Source organism: Leptonychotes weddellii, chromosome 13, assembly GCF_054177405.1.
Source record: "Leptonychotes weddellii isolate Sample4059 chromosome 13, ASM5417740v2, whole genome shotgun sequence".
NCBI lineage: Eukaryota > Metazoa > Chordata > Mammalia > Carnivora > Phocidae > Leptonychotes > Leptonychotes weddellii.
Genome location: NC_138381.1, coordinates 36,740,193 through 36,751,332, shown reverse-complemented (window position 1 = coordinate 36,751,332; position 11,140 = coordinate 36,740,193). Strand labels below are relative to the sequence as shown.

The window sequence follows — 11,140 nt, the reverse complement described above, 5'->3', positions numbered from 1 at the left end:
TCTTTTTTTACTTTTACAAACTGTTTATTTTCCGTCAACCTTTTCCATTTCTATTTCCATTTTGTTTGCCTTTGTGGAAGAGCAGCTTAAGACCACTCAGTGGTTGTTCCTACCCATTCAGTGGCCTGAGCAGTGGGAGCTGCAGACCAGTCTTCAGTGGCCGGCTGGGCGCTCCAGTCTTCAGGAGGGATCTGCTGAATAGGCACCAAGGGCACCTGCACGCCTTCAGACCAGACTGCGACTTCAGGCTGAGTAGCAGTGAACTCAGGAGCTGGAGCTGTCCCTTCACCCTCAAATTCCTCCTTGGTCACAGCCTTCTCAGCAGCGGCCTGCTCTTCCTTTTCAATCTCTTCAGGATCTCTGTAGAAGTACAGATCAGGCATGACCTCCCACGGGCGCTCACGGGAAATGGTGCCACGCATGCGCAGAACTTCCCTGGCCAGCATCCACCGCATCAGCCCCAGTGAGTGAGCTCCCTTGTTGTTGCAAGGGATGGCGATGTCCACATAGTGCAGAGGAGAGTCTGTGTTGCACAGAGCAATGGTAGGCGGGTTAGCATAGGACGCCTCTGTAAGGGGCTGGTGGTCAGCCCTGGGATCAGGAACCACCAGAAGTTTCGGCTCCTGGAAGGCTGCCTGGATCTGGTTAGTGAAGGTTCCAGGAGTGAAGCGGCCAGCAATAGGAGTGGCTCCGGTAGCAGCAGCAAATTTCAACACAGCTCGCTGGCCACTATTCCTGGACGATGTGACACTAACATCAGCTGGGTTTTCAATGGCAACAATGGCATGAGTTGCCAGCAGAAGCTTCTCCCAGGTTCTCTTCAGATTTATGATGTAGATACCGTCACTTTTCCTTTTGTAGATGTACCCTTCCATTTGAAAGTCAAGGTTGGTGCCACCTAAATGGGTTCCTGCTGCAAGGGATTTGAGGACATCCTCCTCCTTCATTTGCAGGACATCAAGGGCTCCGGACATTGTGAAAGTTTCCCTTTAAGTTACGACGGGAACGCAAAACAACGCCGTATGGACCCTTCCCTGGGTAGCTCGGAAAGTAGTGTATTCACTTTTGAACTTAACCCTCTTACAATAAGTTACTCTACCCTGCTTATGAAAATATGCTTTTATAAATGTGTATATAGATTATATATAACTATATCTTGTGAGTTATAAAAATGTATGACATACACTGATGAATCAGGGAACCAGTGTTTTCCATCCTTCCTTGCATGCAGTAGGTGCTCAGTGTATGTTTACTGAACTGAAGAGAAACAGAGATAAAGCGTCCAGGGAAAGGAAGGTGCAGACTTAGCAGTTGAGCAAAAATTCAACACCGTATAGAGGTCATGGAGGGTCATAGTGTAGAGCATCATACACTATTCAACATAGTGTAGACGGGTAAAGAGCAACAAGAGAAAAAGAGAATGCTCACTTCTCTGCCTCTTCTCAGAGCAAACCTACCACATCCAGGGGTCCAGGAGACTCAGGATCTCCTCCTCAGTGTTGATCCAAACTGACACCATGTCCACATGTCCTTCTAGTGATTTGAACACTAGTTCTTCTAAGATGACTATGAAACTTTTATGAAAATAATCCCATGAAGCTGATTACTAGAAGGCAAAGTTTTGAGGGCAAACATGTAGTTTGAACTCCTATTTCCAGTCCTGTGCACAGCGTAGGTACTTAATAAAGACTGATTACAAACCCAACCTGCCCAAAAGGAAGTTGAAAAAATAAGCACTGAACCACATGAATATAGGGAATTCCTGGAGTAATTAAAAGGAAATGTTATTTATAGTAAACCATCTGTATACTACTTAAAACATAGCTTTTGTTAAGTATCTAACAAATCAAAATTACGTTTTAGCAAAATCACCTTTCCCCAGACACACGTGCTAGGCTAAAAACAATGCCTATAGATAGGGCAAAGGTTACTATATTATTCTGCCTTCAAGGAACTTGTAACTTAGTGGGAAAAGATTACATGTCCATAAAAACATGTTGAATGAAGAACGGCAAAAATAAATGCTGTATAATCCCAGAGGAGGGAGAGATCACTTTTTGATGTTGAAACAGAGGAGACTGCCGTTGACATGGACTTTGGAACATGAATCACACCTAGATAATACGGGGCAGGGGTGCAGGGCATTCTTGGAGCAGAGGGCCAGGAACAGGCTCAGGAAGGTGTTCAGAGTGGACAGAAGTTCATGGAGGGTGTGGCAGGAGATAAGGCAGAGATGTAGAAGGGACAGAGCTGAGGACTCCCAAGGGGCCAAGCCAACCATCTGTTCTTTACCCCAGAGGCACTAAAGGTCTTTGAAGAGGGTAGTGACTTGGTGGAGGCTGAACTTCTGAGATTATACAGTGTACGTTGGTTTGGGTATGATGAGAGATTTAGATGGTGTTTTATTTTGGTTTTTGTCTGTCTTTTAAAGATTTATTTATTATTTGAGAGACAGAAAAAGCACACAAGAAGCAGGAGCAGGGGGAGAGGGAGAGAGAATCTCAAGCAGGCTCTGCCCTGAGTGCAGAACCCAACCTGGGGCTGGATTCCAGGACCTTGAGATCATGACCGGGGACAAAACCAAGAGTCAAATGCTTAACTGACTGGGCTGCCCGGGCATCCCTTATTTTATTTTTAAAAATTATCCAAACAATCCGTAGCTACTGTGTGTATATAAATGTTCAAACGTATTACAGCCAGTAGATTTATCACACAAATATAACTGGATCACAAAATAAATACGAGAATCACATGCTATTTTAAACACAGTATTTTTAAATTCAGATGTTACTGGGGAATGGATGATAAATGAAGAGGAACAATGGCCATGGCTTTATTTGGAAGTCCCAATCCAAACCCTACCTAGAGCACTGAGAGCAGAGTCTTAGTGTTGAAAGGGGCTCTCTGTGGCCAGCAATAGGCGCACTGCAGGTGGGAATGCAAACTGGTGGAGCCACTGAGGAAGACAGTTTGGAGGTTCCTCAAAAAATTAAAAATAGAACTACCCTAGGATCCAGTAATTCCACTGCTGGATATTTACCCAAAGAATAAAAAAACGTTGATTTGAAAAGATTTATGCACCCCTATGTTTACTGCAGCATTATTTACAATAGTCAAGATATGGAAGCAGCCCAAGTGTCCATCAATAGATGAATGGATAAAGAACACTATTCAGCCATAAAAAGGAATGAGTTCTTGCCATTTGCAACAACATGGATGGATCTAGAGAGTATAAAGCTAAGTGAAATAAATCAGTCAGAGAAAGAAAATACCATATGAATTTACTCATATATGGTATTTAAGAAACAAACAAAGAAACAGACTCTTAACTATAGAGAACACACTGATGGTTACCAGAGGGGAGGTTGGTGGGGGATGGGTGAAATAGATGAAGGGGATTAAGAGTACACTTACAGTGATGATCACTGAGTAATGTATAGAATTGCTGAATCACTATATTGTACACCTGAAATGAATATAACACTTATGTTAATTATACTGGAATTAAAAAAAAAAAGGATGACCAAATGGGGCGCCTGGGTGGCTCAGTTGGTTAAGCGTCCCACTCTTGGTTTCAGCTCAGGTCATGATCTCAGGGTCATGAGATCGAGCCCCACATTGGGTTCTGTGCTCAACGTGGAGTCTGCTTGAGATTCTTTTCCCCTTCCTCTCCCTCACCCTCTGCTCCTCCCCTGGCTCATGTGTGCTCTCTCTCTCTCTCAAATAAATAAATACAATCTTTTTTTTTTTTTTTAAAGAATGACTAAAAGAAAAATACCTGCTGCAGTGTCATAGTATGGGAAAGGATTTCAAGATATCATCTAATGTAGTTTAATCAATTAGATGTAGTTCATCTAATATAATGTCAACCAATTCGTTGGGCACAATTATATGTGTATAATGGGTGTTTGGATTTGATATTGTGAAAGTCCTGAGGAATGGCCCTTGGCTTAAGCTGGATCAGAGAGAATTCCCTGGAGGTGATGATGCCAAAACTGAGAGTTGAAGGGTAATCAGACATCAGCATGGTGGTACTCAACAGTTTGGGGGTGTAGTTTTGGGGAGCATTATGCAGGAACACCATAAATGCTGGTATAATTGGGATATAAAGTACCAGGTTGGAAGGGGCAGGAGATGTAGCTGAAGATGTAAACATAGCACAGAAGGCCTTGAGTGCCATGCTGTATAGATTGGACCACATAAATGTTTACTCCAGAAAGTGACATAGTATTTGCATTTTGGACAGATCACTCTGTACATGTGGAAGAGAGATTCATAGGGGGCCATGCTGACAGAAAGGATCAGTTAGGAGGCCAAAGTCCAGAAGAAAGAGATGCCTGACGGAGTGAAAGGGTACAGTAGGAAGGATGATAGAGGACAGAAGGGAGGAAAGAAAGAGTTTCCAAAATGTTGAGGAGGGCATATGAGGAAGAGGAAGAAATTCAGACAACCAGCATTCTGGTTGATGTGCCCAGGTGGAAGGAGCCCTTAACTGTGACAAGCTTGTAGAAGATGGAGTTGCCCAGAGAAGACCAAAGTGAGTTGAGTTCTAGACCTGTTGGTTTTGAAAGCTGTCCAGCAAGAGTTGGATCTTGAATCTGAAGCTTACGGAGAGGAGGTCAGTGAAACTGTGGCAACAGATTAGATCAGCAAGGCTGACGTGTAATGATATTTAATAGCTGTTACAGTCACTACCCACTTTCTGGGAGTTCGTATGTATTAACTTATTTAATTCTCCCAACAATCCATTCAATTGATACTTTTACCCCGTTTATGTAGAAATGAGAAATTAGGAATAATAAAGAGGACTTCTATAACCTCCCCACGAATCTACCTACCTGCCTCATGTACTTGGTCTGCTGGCCTCAAGTATTTGGTCTACCGTGGACGAAAGTAACTCTTCTCAGAGCACAATCCCTCCACTTAAGTACTAGATCTCATCCCTGCTCACTGTGGACACTGTTTCAACAATTTTCCCCTCTCTCCATTCATCACAAAAATTCCCCTCTCCACTAGAGCATTCTTGCCAGCCTACAAACATACAATGATTTCTCCCAGTTCAAAGAAAGACCAAAACTCTCTCTTGATACCCATCCTGCTTTCTTGTTCATGTTCCATTCTTATTCTTCCTTTTACACCTCAGAAGAGTTGCTTCTATGCATTGTCTCTAACTTCTCTATTTCATCCTTATTTGAACTCACTCCATGTAGCTTTATTGCTTCCAGTCTGCCAAAATTGTTCTTAGCAAGTGGCCAAAGATCTCCATTTGGCTAAATCCAAGGATCAGCTCTCAGCTCTCATCTTTCGTGACCTATCTGCTGTGTCTGACTCAACTGACTAGTCCCTCTTTCTTCTTGTTACTTGCTTTGGAGGCTACCTCAGTCTCTTCAATCTTCTCTTACCTCTCTGGTCACTCCTTCTTAGCATCTTTTGCTCATTCCTCATCTCCCTGAGCGCTTAGCAGGTAGGGTCTCAGCACACAGTCCTTGCAGCTCTTCTCTCTTCTACTTTACACCTTGGTGGTTTCATCCAGTCTCATGGTGTTAAACACCCTCTGTATGTTGCTAATCCCAGATTTATACCTTTAGCCTATACCTGTTCCCTAAATTTTATATTCATAGATCCAACTGTCATCTTCAATTTGATGTCTAAAGGAAAACTCAAACTCAGCTTGTCCAGACTGAACTCTTGATCTCCCTCTTCCCACCCAAGCTTGGTTGTCTTTCAGTTTTTGCAGTTTTAGTTAATAGCATCTCTAATGTTCTGGTTGCTCAGCCCAAGAACCTGGACTCATCCTTGATTCTTCCTTTTCTCCCATATCCCATATCCACTCCAAATTCTGTTGACTCTACCTTCAAAAGATGACCAGGATCCCACCTCTTTGTTCCATCCCCACTGGTACTTCCCTGGTCTAAGTTGTCATCTGCTCCCTGTTGATTTTTGCAATAACCTTTTAATAATCCACCTTTGCTGATCTTTTAGGCTATTCCCGATATAGCAGCCAGAATGATCCTGCTAAGGCTGATTTGATCTTGTTATTCCCTTGCTCAAAATCATCCAGTAGATGCTTATACCACACAGAGTATAAGCCGAGGTCTTGGCAAAGTCTTACAAGCCCTGTCCTTGCCACACACACACACACACACACACAAACACACACACACACAAATACCTTCTTGACCTCTCCTCTTTCTACTCTCTCCCCCACTCACGCCCATCACACTGTCATCCCTGCTGTTTTTTGAACATATCTGCTGTGACTTCAACTCGGGGTCTTCCATTTGCTATCCCCTCTGCCTGGAACTTTCTTCCCATAACAATCTCCAAAGCTTGCTCCCTCACTTCTTTCAGATTACTATGTAAATGTCACCTTCTTAGTAGGTCCTTCCACGAAAATCCTATTAAAAATTGCCACTAACAGTCTTTATTCTCTTTCCTAAGCATGGTGTGTTTGTATTGTCAATTGGGCTGGGCTTCCCAGAACGTCTTCCCTATGGAGTTCTCAGGCTGATGGGCCACAGAAACATTTTGCATGACATTTGGAAGACAGAAGTGAAGGAATGGCCATACTGATTCTGCACTTAGAGGACTGGTACGGTGTGCAAAATGCAGCCAGCTACAGTGTGCCTTACCTGCTGGCTCACCTGGTTGGCTCCCGGCTGTGGCTGGATCCACAACTCTTATAGCACTCACTGGAGCCTCCCATAGTGTCTCAGACGCCTGGGTCAAGGATGTGTTTAGCTTCATGATGAAGGCTGCTGGCTTCTCCTGTAGAACTTCCCCACATCCCTGAAAATAGAGGCTTGGAGATGAAGAGAGATCGATGAGAATTCTAGGTCATGCTCCTGGTTTCATCTTGCTTCCCTCACTGCACATTCATCTTCCCTTGCTGGCTGCCTGCCGTGCTGACCTCAGGCACCAGAGCCAGACATGGAAGCAACGAAAGTTCCCAGAATTGCATAAAGTCAAATTCCTATAATAAATCCATGTGCGTGCATGCATGTGTGCGTGCATGTGTGTGTGTGTGCATGTTTTATGCTGGGAAATGTTGAACAACTAGCTTTCCAGAAAAAAAAAGAAAACCCAATCAGTAGCATTTGCCAATTTCCTTGGTATAAATATTCCACTCTGACCATTTTACGCTACTGATGTGATATCGCTAAATGGGGACTGGGGAAGAGCTGCTAGCAATGAGCTGTCTCAGGCCAGCGCTCAGCAGCTCCTGCACACCACTGGGAGTATGTCTTAGTGGTTTTGCTTCTCTGCATCTTGTCTAATAGACCTATTTAAATTTTTTCTGTAGCTCTCTACACCTTCTACCTTGCTACATATTTTAGTCTTCTGCCTCCTACCTCGGAATGTAAGCTCTTTCAGGGCAGGGAGTTTTGCCTGTTTTGTTCACTGCTGTCTCTTTGACTCTCAGAACAGGTGCTGCACTCAATAGCTGTCCGTGTGTATTTATTGGAGGGGGAGGGAATGAATGAAGGAATGTAGTGTGGGAGGACTTACAGGGCAATAATAGAACCGGATGTGTGGCAGACCAAGAACCTGAGTGAAATCATTGTCAAGGTGTCACCTGGTTTGATTCAGTTCAACAAATATTTGTGGATGCGTACCATCTGCCGGATATTTTGCTGTTGGGGCACATACAGAGAGTAAGGCCTGGTTGCTAATCTGGCGGAATTTAGAGGGGCTGGAAAAGAAGGGAGAGAACTCACTGTCAGGGGAACCAGGAACATTGATGAGGAAATAGGGGCGCCTGGGTGGCTCAGTTGTTAAGCGTCTGCCTTCAGTTCAGATCATGATCCCGGGGTGCTGGGATCGAGCCCCGCATCGGGCTCCCTGCTCAGCGGGGAGCCTGATTCTCCCTCTCTCACTCCCCCTGCTTGTGGTCCTGCTCTCGCTTTCTCTCTCTGTCAAATAAATAAATAAAATCTTAAAAAAAAAATGAGGAAATAGTCAACGGTGCCCAAGGCAGCACAATGGACCAGGAAGACAGTGATCAAAAACTATCCTCTGAATGGAGCAATTAGGAAAGGTACAAGGGCTTTCCTTTGAGAAGCACCCCCAGTATCTCCTTTCTCTGGAGGTTATCGTCCCAAAGCTCTTTGGCCATGTTCCTCTGCAGCCATGTGATAGAATTAGGGTTTCCAGCCAGCCAGCCCTTCTGGCGTGGACTCTTCGAAGACAGGACTGCACCCCGGGGCTCAGGCCAGTGCTTAGCATGTGTAGGGACACAGCACGCATTTGATGAAAAATGAAATTACAAGGAGATTTAAAAAAATTTTAGACATCCCAGCTATTTATCTCAGGCTTTTCTTAGAGTTATTTCCTCTTAGCATTTTCTGTGGAAACTTAACCGAAACTGGACTGTTAATAATCCTAATTTTGTCCTTCAGTTCTCTAAAATGGAAACCCGCTTTTGGGATCAGAAAGAAATATTAAGTGGTATTTTATAATGAGACAAGTCACATTTGGGATTCATAGTAAGTGGATTTGCAGCCCAATTTTTGAGTCAGGAAGTACCACTGTCAATTGACTGATCACTAGACCAGGCTACTGTCCTCTGTTCATGTTCCTAAAAGGTGTTGTTTTATAGGATCTCGAAGTTTGAAACTTCGACTTCCTATCCATCACTCACTAAATTCTTCCCGCTGGTTTCAGAAACATGTTGTCTGGCCAGAGATTCCGCCCTGCGACCACCCCTCATATGAGTGGTACCCCTTGGTTGCTCTAGGCCTCCTTCCTTTCAGTTATATGCTTCCTGAGGGCGCATACCACTTCCTCACGTGGCGTTCTAGAACATGTCTGACACTTGTCTTGTCTCCCATGAGAATGTGAGGGCCATGAGGGCAAGACTTCATCTGTTTAGTTCACTGCTTGACCCCCAGCACTGAGAATAACACTGGTGTAAGATAGGGACAGGAAAGCTGTGGACTGGGTAGTTATGAGCCTTCTGGAGCAGCAAGCAGATTTGTCCTTTTTATGGGCATTTTTTTTTTTTTAGAAAGAATTTCCAGAAATGGATAAAGACGAGAACATAAGGGCTGATACTAAGACTGTGTGGTACATGACATAACAGCCTCATCCTTCTCTACATAGATGGACAGATGGCTCTCCCACGGGTCCCCTGACCCTCCCCTTCCAGCTCTTTCCAGTTTGCCCCTCTTCCCACCATTACTCCAGCCTTGCTGCCAACATGCCCTCGTCTTTCTCTCTCCTTAAGACCTTTGTTAGAACCTCCTGCTCCCTTAAGTCACTCCCTAACCTTTCTCCCTTTTCTCACATTCCACATTCTCAAACATGAGGATTGTGCTGACGACTTCCCTCTTTTTTCCATCCATTCCTTTCTCAAACATTTATGATCTGGCTCCCATTCCTAAATATTTCTGGAAACTTCTCCTTATGCAACTATATCCAAAATGGTTTTTCTTAACCTTTTTGAATCTATCCTCTACATAGAGAGCAGAGTAGTCTATCTAAAATGAAAACCTGAGGGGCACCTGGGTGGCTCAGTCGTTAAGCATCTGCCTTCGGCTCAGGTCATGATCTCAGGGTCCTGGGATCGAGCCCCACATCACGTTCCCTGCTCCGCGGGAAGCCTGCTTCTCCGTCTCCCGCTCCCCCTGCTTGTGTTCCCTCTCTCGCTGTCTCTCTGTCAAATAAATAAATAAAATCTTAAAAAAAAAAAAAATGAAAACCTGATCATGACAATTTCCTGCTTAAAAGCTGCCCAGGCTTTCCATCCACTTGAAGACCAAGTTCAAGCCTATTTTTCATGAGACCTCTGCTCAACATGGCTGGTTCCTACCGCTCTGCTCTGCTCAGCTCACCACTCTCTGTTGGGCATTAAGCTTTCCATCTGGACCCACTGTTTTATCCTTGCTTGCACTGTAATTCCCCTGCTCTGGCTGCCTTCCATCTAAAATATCAGAACTCTCTCCCCCCTAACCCCAACGAGCTAATTCCAGCTGATGCTTTAATAATTAAAAAAAATTTTTTTTTCAATTAGTAGAGAGTGGGACTCTTGATCTTGGAGTTGTGGGTTCGAGCACCATATCGAGTGTAGGGATTACTTAAAAATACAATCTTAAAAAAATAAGAATAAATTTTTTGAGCAACTGTATCAAATTGTCTCAATACCATTTACTGATATCCATCATTCGTCCACTGATTTTAAATGTCACATTCAGCATATTCTTAAACTTGGATCTGGTTTGGGGATTTAATTTTTTTGCTACTCTATTCCTGTTTTTATTATTATAAATTTCAAATGACTTTTAATATCTAACATTAGGGAAAGCACGCCTTTCTACTTTCTTCCTGCATCGCCTCTGACACCGATCCCCTTCTCCCAATTCATTTTCAAAATTTTCTTGGGGCGCCTGGGTAACTCAGTTGGTTAAGTGTCTGCCTTTGGCTCAAGTCATGATCCCAAGGTCCTGGGATCGAGTCCCCGCATAGGGCTCCTTGCTCAACGGGGAGTCTGCTTGTCCCTCTGCCCCTAGCCCCTGCTTATGCTCTCTCTCAAATAATAAATAAAATCTTTAAAACAATCTTTTTTCTTGACTATTTTCAGATACTTATTTTCCTAGTTGAGCTTAAGAATATTTTTTTTTTCAGTTTCTCCATTTCAGAAAATGGGATTTAGATTGAAATTGTACTGCAACTATCAATCATTTTAGAAAGTATTTTTTGGGTGTTATTATAAAGTCAGGAAGAGAAAATAGAAGAGGAACCAGCAACTGTTCAGCTGTAATTCTCATAGTCTCCGCCCATCACTAATTTGTTCTATACTTTGGTTTTTGATATGGTGCAATTGTTGATAAAATGGTTTCTTGTCAGGAAAAATTATCTAAGACTTGGGACTTGGCTAAAGAAACTATGGGGTTATCTTTCGGTGGAGTGCTGGGCACCGTCAAGAGAACACTAACTGAAAGGCGGAGCAAGATGGCAGAGGAGTAGGAGACCTGGATTTCGTCTCCTCTCAGGAATTCAGCTGGATAGGGATCAAACCATTCTGAACACCTACAAACTCAACAGGAGATCGAAGAAAAGAAGAGCAACAACTCTCTCATCAGAAAAGCGACCACTTTCTGGAAGGTCTTTTCTGATTTGTTTAGAGTATATTTTCTGGGGA

General features: G+C 43.6%; 1 pseudogene; it reads right to left on the bottom strand.

The window, feature by feature from the left end:
* On the bottom strand, nucleotides 1–1,074 carry LOC102732615 (small ribosomal subunit protein uS2 pseudogene; annotated as a pseudogene).
* Nucleotides 1,075–11,140: the final 10,066 nt, after the last annotated feature.